Source organism: Nomascus leucogenys, chromosome 2 (assembly GCF_006542625.1).
Source record: "Nomascus leucogenys isolate Asia chromosome 2, Asia_NLE_v1, whole genome shotgun sequence".
Lineage (NCBI taxonomy): Eukaryota > Metazoa > Chordata > Mammalia > Primates > Hylobatidae > Nomascus > Nomascus leucogenys.
Window position 1 is genome coordinate 155,120,773 of NC_044382.1, and position 6,000 is coordinate 155,126,772.

A 6,000-nucleotide genomic window follows, 5' to 3' on the forward strand; every position below is an offset into this window, starting at 1 on the left:
AAGCCGAGGGGCTGCCCATCCCACTCCCCGCTGCCTCCGGGAACAGGGCAGGGGGCTGCAGTCACCCCTGGCCCTGGAGGGGAGCCCCTCCCCACCTGTAAGAAGGTCTCACTGCAGCTGGAGCTGCTTCCCCTGCTGGCTTGACGGCACCCTGACTTTCCCGGGTACTCAGGGAGGTCGGGTACACTGGGCGGGGACTTCCTCATGAGTTCCATCTGTGACCTGGGGCCACCAGGGTGCGCAGGAGCCCTCCTGACTGTCCCGGGCGTTTCCTGGGCGTCTCCCAGGCATCTCCCATCCTGGTCGCTGGCAGGTCCCACCTGCTGCCTCCCCAGTGTGGACTTTCCTCTGCTGAGTAAACAGAAGACTGCCCTGGTGCCCAGACTTCCTCCCCAAATCTCCTCCTGCCACGTCCACCACGACCCCAGCTTCAGGGGCCGCCGAGTATCCACCACGACCCCAGCCTCAGGGGCCGCCGAGGAGGCTCTGAGCTGCCCAGACCCGACGGGGCAGAACCAGCCCTGGGTGGCTGAGCGGGCGAGAAACGCAGAGGCAGGCGGCCGAGAGCAGCACAGGGTGAGCTGCCGGCTGGGCTGCTGGTGCCTTGGCTCCGGGAGACATCTTCCTTATTACGGCCAAATTCGTCTTTGTTTTCCTTCCCAGTGACATCTGGCTCTCAGTGAGGTCCCATGAATTACAAAAAGCAGAAAAGTCTGAACTTCTGTTTTATTGCCACAGGAAACTCACTGCCACAGCACAGGCGGAAAGCCGGATCCCAGCAGGTCCCGAGTCCCCAGCTCCCACCCTCGGGGCAAGCTGCGAGCTCAGAAGTGGGGACTGGGGAGCGGTTATTTCTCACTCTCCTCGTCGTCAGTTTCCAGCCCAACTGCCAGGTCTCCGCCTGAGCCTTTTCCACCGATGCTACAAGAGCGGCTTCCACTCCAGGAATTTTTTTCCAGACAAGCAAAGCCCTTGCCTGCATTTGCTCTTGGCTAAGGCGGCCCTCCCAGGCCTGCCCGGTGACTGTTTCCCGCAGCGCAGCCTGGGCTCCACTGAAAGGAGGGTCCCGGCCTGGGGAACTGCAGAAGCAGAACCAGGCCTTCTCACTCTGCCCAGGAAAGTCAGAGGGTGGAGAATAAAACCCCCAGGAAAGGATCTGGGGTGTGGTTCACTGACGCAGGCATTCCCAGGGAGACTAAGCCACGAGGTGGACGAACAGCGTGGTGTCCACCCAACCTGGCCCAGACCCTGACACCAGGGATGGTGACGCTGTCGTGAGCCTCCCTCTGAGCTGCCCTCAAGCGGCCTGCACCTCCCTAGCCAGTACCCCAGCAGTTGTGTTTCCACCCCTTCCTGCCCCTGCGAGGCAGCGGGTCCCAGCCCACAGTGTGCACTGGACTCTGCAGGTGCCCAGCCCACTCCCGGCCGTCCCCACGCTGGCCCTCCCGTGTCAGAACTCAGTGGGAAGTTCCAGGGGCCTGACCACCCCGGATGTGTTGCAAGCAGAGCCTTGTGGTACCCGCCCGCGTCGGGCTCCTGAGCTGCAAGCTGGGAACCTCTGTGGGCCTCAGCTTCCCGGTCGAGAAAGTGGGACAGCAGCAGTGACTTCAGGGCTGCCGTGAGGATCCAATGCAGGGCCTGGGTGCCTCTCACTGCATGTGACTCTGCCCCCGCCTGGTATGGAGTAGGTGTTCGATCAATACTTGCCCCAGGAGTACAGGCACTTTTTGTCCTGTAAGTGAAGTGGTGGCAAAGCCACCCTCTGGCATTGACAAATTGTAGAGTTTGGGTCCCTCCCATCCCCAGGGGCCTGGGGCCAGCCTGGGAGGTGACATCGGTTGCCTGGATGTGGATTTCTACGAACAGTGGATGCTGTGTCTGTGTTAATAGCCGGGCAATGTTCCAGTGGCTTCTGGAGGGTCTTTAGCAACAACGACCCCCCTCCCCCGCACAGCAGGGTAGGAAGCAGAGGTGGGGCTGGACAGAGGTGCAGGACTAGAGCAGCTGGGATGAGGCTGGCCTTGGGGCTCCGTGATCCAGGCAGGGCAGAGGTCAAGTTCTCCCACCAGTGCCCTGACCCCAGATGGGCCCCAGGGCCTGTATCCAGGTGAGGGCTTTTGCACCTACAGTGCTAACCCCGAGTCATGACCGAGCCCTCAGCCACCAGATCCCCCAGCCCCTTGGGGGTGCTCACGTGCTCTAAGAATGTGGCCTGGCAGGCTGGGGATGGGGACTGACGGCACAGGCAAAGGAATGCCTGGGCAGGGCTGGACAGGGACTGGGTGGGGCTGGACAGGGGCCTGGAGACACTCGCTGCAGCCCGCCGTCAGACTGGCTCCCTGCATGACCTGTGGAGTGACTGTACCTCTCCCAGCGTCGGAGACGGGGAACGCTCCACGGCCCTCGCGGGTGTTACAGGGACGCGACAGTGCGTGTAAGCCCCAGTGCTGTTGTAGGCTATAAGACCCACCCAGGAAGGTTCCATGACCCTGTGGGCAGGAGAGACAGGCCACGGGCAGGCAGTGCAGCAAACGCGGGCCGGGAGAGCAGCCCCACGGAGACGCCAGTGCCTTCACCTAACAAGGCCCTGCTGCTCCCTCCATGCTGGGTCTGAACACCCGTGTGGCACACACAACACTGGGGCACGCTGAACTTGTTTCTGGTTCCTCCCTGCCTGGGAAGGAAATTCAGATCCACTTAATTCAACCACCATCCTTCCACCCTGGCACTGTGGGAGGCTGAGGATGAATCAGAAAACCCCAAAGTCAACCTGCTAACGGTGCAGCAGGGGAGGGGGAGGCCAGCGGAGAGCCCCAAGATGGTTCCCGAAGCTGGCAGGGAAATGCCTCACCCACCTCACACCCTCCCTGCCACCCCAGATGCGGCAGCGGTGAGGCCCGGCCCTCCCCGGTGCAGCCCTGAGGGCTGGGATCTTGGGGATTAGTGACCCAGCCTGCCGGCAGCATCTCCAGATCCTCGCGTAGGGAGAAAAATTAATTTCTTCCAGTCATGCAGAAATGAAAATATGTGGAGCCAAACCAGAGAGATTTCCTGGAGGTGGTAACTGAATTACGCGGATAGCGGGCGGCAGGGGAAGAGCTCGGGGGGGCTCGGGCGGCTGGCGTGTGGCTTTGCAGCCCCAGAGGGTTCTGGAAGGAGATGTCTGGGGAAAGCCCTCCCACTCACCAGCCCTGGCTTCACAGGTGGCGACAGCACGGCCCCAGCACCACGAACCACTCATGTGAACTTCCCTTGTCCCCTGTCACTAGAGGATCCCAGCACATCCCAGGAGAGATGGAGCCTGCCGGAAGACCGATCCTGATGCCATACTCTTCCCTCCCTGAGCCCCAATCTCGGGTGGAGGCCACATCTGTTCCTCCTGCTCTGGGCGCTTCTTCCTTTCTGTTTCCCTTTCAGTGTGGAAGAGTGGCCGCTTGCCCAGCAGGACGGTCCCAAATAGCATGGCTTTTCCAGGCACGGTGCTCTCGGCCGCACAGAACAGGACCCTCCCGGTGGCTCCGGCTTGCACAGCATCCGCCTGTCTGCCTGTCTGGCCCCCGTGGAAGTTTCTGACTCCCAACGCCCAGACTGGAGCGGGCCGAAGGACACAGCCCGACCCCAGAGGCACACAGAGCCAGCCCTCCACGGACGAACTTGCCCAGGAACTGTGGGCTGGGCCTTCCTGCCTCCTCCCCTGCCGGGAAAGCGATGCCAGGGGCAGGTGAGGATCGGACGCGCTCAGGCCCAGCCCTCACCCCTTCAGGTCTGGGGGACACAGTGGAGTCCCAGCCTCAAGAAGTTTCCCCAACCTCTCAGCAACTTGAGGAGCAATGCCAGGCACCGAATAACCGGCCCCCGCCCCTTATCCCCGGCCGACCCGTCCTCCGAGGTGGCTGCCCCGGGAACCTCCTGTTCCTGGTCCAGGAGAGGAAACGCACACCCGGGCCGGACGCACAGAAGCCGCACCCTGGCCGGGGCCACAAGCCTGACAGCTACCGACAAACCCCCACCCACAGGAGCAGGCGACGTGCTCTCTTTTCAAGGGAAAGGTTTCTCTTCCTGGGCCCTGGAATGGGCCTGAAGTCGGCCGGCCTCAGCCCACAGGGTGAAGGAGGGGTGGGCACAGCCCGGCCGCGGCCCCGGGACACACAGGGCGCGCGCAGGGGCGGGGGAGCGCCAGTCCCGCAGTGTGTTCGGAGCCCAGCGGCTCTGAGTCGCCGCCACCAGCCTGGCCGCCTTCTGCTCCACGTAAGTGAAGTCAGCCGTCTAGGGCTGCGTTTCCAGCCATCTGTCCCTCCACAGAGGCTCACACCTCCCTCCCCGCTGTTCCCACAGCCTGGCTCGGGGCCTGCCCAACACAGATGGACGCTTCCCAAAGGCTGTGCGCGCCATCGCTGCCACCCGGCTGTGCCGAGGCCCGCGGCCGTCAGGACCCCAGAGACCGCAAGCCAGGCAGGGTCCAGGCCCCCAGCGCGGACCACCTTTAGCCTGCGGGGCAGCGCCCGGGACCCGGGCAGGAGAGGGAGCGGCTGGAGGGAGCTCTGGACTCTCCTCCCCAGCCGGGCCACCGGCACCTCTGCCACTCCCAGGGCCGCCCTCGGCCTCCCCACTCCCGGGTCTCCGTCACGCGGGCCGCGGGGCCTTTGTTAGGAAAACCGGGCGGCCCCAGGGGAGCTCGCGAGACTCCCAGCACCCGGGCGCGTCGTTCCCCCCGAAGTTTCGCCGCAGCCCCCGCAGGTCAGGCTCCGCTCAAGGGGGGCTGCGCTCAGCCCGGATGGGTGGGCGCTGGGCGGGCTGGCTCCACCCTGCCGTGGGCACCAACTTTGAAAACGGCCCGTGCGCTCCGCGCGGCTGCGGCGCAGATCCGGGAACGGCAGCCGCGGGCGGAGTCGGGGGAGAGCGACGGCGGCGCGCGGGGAGGACACGGCACTTACGGTCGGGGGTTCCGGGGGATCCGGGGGGCGGCGGACGGCGCACACTCGCGACTCGGTCCGGGAGTCGCTGCTCCTTCCAGCTTGGTCCCCGCCTCCACGACTCAGGAGCGGCTGCGCGCTGTCTTCTGGCGCCGCACCGGGCTCAGGCGCGCGGCGGGGCTGGGGCGCGCGGGGCGGCCTCCCGGGCCATGCCGGGGACTCGGCTCCGGCCACCCCGCGCGGGAACAAAGCGCGCACCCCGCCCCGGGCGGTCTCCGGCCTCCGCGGCCCGCGCCAGGTCCAGCCGCCGCGCCTGTGGCTCCAACGCCGCGCGCTCGCCCGAGAGTCTCACGGGGCCCCGCGGCCCCCGCCCCGCGCGCTCCGCCTCCGCCTCCTGCCCCCCGCCGCCGCCGCTGCGCCACCTGCCTCCCGCCCGGCGCCCATCGCGCTCAGCTCCGCCCCGGGGCGCCAGCCTGGAGAGGGGCTCCCCGCCGCCGAGAGCCGCCCCCAACGCCTCCGCCACCGGGGCGCGCCCTAAGAACTGGCCGTGGGGGCCGGGGCTGTACCGAGCGCCGGGCGCGGGGAGGGGGGCGAGGGGCGGGGGGGGGGGGGGGCGGGGAGGGGGGCGAGGGGCGCGGGGAGGGGGGCGAGGGGCGCGGGGAGGGGGCGAGGGGCGCGGGGAGGGGGCGAGGGGCGCGCAGCCTCCTGCGGGGGGCGGCGCGGGGGGGCGCAGGCGGGGGCGCGCGAAGTGGTTGAGGGGCGCGGCTCTGGGGGGCGGCCCCCGCCTGCGCCCACCCTCTCCCCCTCCGCAGGCCGCGCACACCCACCTCGCAGCAGTCGGCGGCCGCGGGCCTCGCAGCTTTAGAGCCGTGGCTTCTGGCGGCCGCGCAGGAGGCTGAACGGGGGTTGGGGGGTGTGGGGAGGTGGGGAGTTGCGGGGGAAGTCGCTTCTTCGGCCGCCGCCGCCGCCTCCGCCCCCCGCCCCCCGCCCCCCGCTCGCCCCCCGCACGGCGCCCGGCCCGGCCTGGGGCCACCTCCGTGCGTGGCCGGCAGGGGTCGCGCTCCCCCCGCTCAGCCTCCCGGGCGGG

At 67.6% G+C, this 6,000-nt stretch overlaps 1 protein-coding gene across 2 annotated transcripts in view; it reads right to left on the reverse strand.

The window, feature by feature from the left end:
- CBFA2T3 (CBFA2/RUNX1 partner transcriptional co-repressor 3) overlaps positions 1-5,281 on the reverse strand; it is a 63,471-nt gene extending 58,190 nt beyond the window's left edge. For both annotated transcript variants that reach the window (XM_030820398.1, XM_030820390.1), the window contains exon 1: positions 4,935-5,281. The gene's annotated coding sequence lies outside the window, so the exon portion shown is untranslated. The remainder of the gene's footprint in view (positions 1-4,934) is intronic.
- Between the last annotated feature and the right edge of the window lie 719 nt (positions 5,282-6,000).